General features: G+C 43.0%; 1 non-coding gene across 1 annotated transcript; it reads right to left on the bottom strand.

The window, feature by feature from the left end:
• Nucleotides 1-343: 343 nt before the first annotated feature.
• Nucleotides 344-450, bottom strand: Gm22264. Its single transcript, XR_003952710.1, has one exon. It is a non-coding gene; the product is annotated as a U6 spliceosomal RNA (small nuclear RNA).
• Between the last annotated feature and the right edge of the window lie 1,598 nt (nucleotides 451-2,048).

Genomic DNA, 2,048 nt, shown 5'->3' on the forward strand with positions numbered 1-2,048 from the left:
TTACATATATAGCTGGAGCCATGGACTGGCCCATGTATACTTATTGGTTGGTGATTTCGTCCCTGGGAGCTCTGAGGGGTCCAGTTAGTTGATAGTGTTCTTCCTGTGGGTTTTCGATCCTCTTCAGCTCCTTCAGCCCTTCCCTAACTCTTCCATTGGGGACCCCAGGCTCAGTACAATGGTTGGCTGTATCTGCATCTGTCTTAGTCAGGTGCTGGCAGAGTCTCTCAGAGCACAGCTATACCAGGCTCCTGTCTGCAAGTACATCTTGGCATCAGCAATAGTGCTGGGGTTTGGTATCTACAGATGGGATGGATCCCATGGTGGGGCAGTCTCTGGATGGAAAAATATGGAACACTTCACAAATTTGCCTGTCAGCCTTGCACAGGAGCCATGCTAATCTTCTCTGTATCGTTCCAATTTTGGTATGTGTGCTGCTGAAGCGAGCATGAGTACTTCATTTTAAAGGCTGAACAGCCCTGTTACTTTTTAACTAGAAAGATCAGCAAAGATCTAGTCTGTTTCATTCCCAAGGAGGACCTGAGTGGTGGAAACATTACTATGGAATGAGTGAGATTCAGCATTGGTTGTGTCTATGGCTTCCTGAATCTGGATTCTCCATCCACAACATGAGGAGAGTTTGCACTCATCTTCTAGTTCTCTTTAACCTACTAGCTATGAACCTAAGTGTTCAAATCACGTTACGCTCTGGTTCAGAAATGCTATGTGGCTAATGGCATCTTGATTAAGCGTAAGAAGAGTTAAGTGACTGTGTGTGCATGCTGACACAGAGACAGGCAGCTGTGATTTCTCTTCAGCTTTCATAGCACCAAGTAGGTGGGACTTGAATCTAGGATCCTTCTCAGGTGTTGAGATTTGTCATTGCTTGTTCTCTTTGGTGACCACTGGATCTGAAGACTATTTGTCACTCATTTAGCCAATTTGACAAGCGTATCAAATACAAAGGAGTAACAATACATGCTTAAGTATACTAGGCCAGCATATGATTTGGTGTTTAATAGAATCTGTTTCATCACTTTTATGTGGGTTATCATTTCATCCTCACAAGACTCTGAAGGAGCAACTACCACATGCCTGCTTCACAGGGGAGTGTGGTGGAATGGCAACATAGTGAGGTCATGTGCAACCTATCCATGTTCAGGCAATGCATTCATTGTAATTCAGAATCTCAATTATGGTGAAACTTTCCCTAGTTCCTTCAAGTTTCTACCAGGAATTCACAGTAGAGAGTTACATGAAAAAGAATACACACATATAAAAATTAACATCAGAGTTGACCTTTAAAACTAAAATTTATGACCTTGTGTTTGTGTGTATGTATGTAGGTGTGTGTGTGTGTGTGTGTGTGTGTGTGTGTGTGATACAGAGAAAGAGAGAGAGAGAGAGAGAGAGAGAGAGAGAGAGAGAGAGAGAGAGAGAAGGAGGGGGACAGAGGAGGAGGGAGGGAGGATTGTGTGGATGCAGGTGCCTATGCAGAAGTCACAGGAGGATGTTGGATGTGGTCCTGTAATGTTCTCTATATTATTCCCATGAGATGAGGTATCTTCCTTAAGCTGAAGCTCACTGTTTCTCTCCCAAGCTGGCAGGCCAACAAGCTCTGGATACCCTGCTGCCTCTTTTCCCACCAACACTATGGTTGCAGCCATGCCTGGCTTTTCTATGGGTGCTGGGGAATCTCAGATCTTGATGCTTGTGTATCAAGGTGCTTTTACCTTCTGAGCCATGCCCCACCCCTGTAAGTTCCTCATTTAAAAACATTCTCTGCAGTACATGAGATGGGAAGGTGCTCTTATCATGATTCATACACTCAAAAATAGCAAGAAGGTAAATTCTGAAGCATATGTAAATGGTAGCTGTTAAAAATTGCCATTAGTTTCACTTGGAAAACATGTGGTTACTATTAATACTCTAAAATCATTACCACTTGAATTTCATTTGTAGATTTGTAGAGACCTGCCAACACTGAAATTACCTGTACAGTTGATTAATGGTTTGGATGAGCCAGAAGCACTCACTGAAAAATAACT

This window comes from Mus musculus, chromosome 18 (genome assembly GCF_000001635.26).
Source record: "Mus musculus strain C57BL/6J chromosome 18, GRCm38.p6 C57BL/6J".
In the NCBI taxonomy this organism is placed as follows: domain Eukaryota; kingdom Metazoa; phylum Chordata; class Mammalia; order Rodentia; family Muridae; genus Mus; species Mus musculus.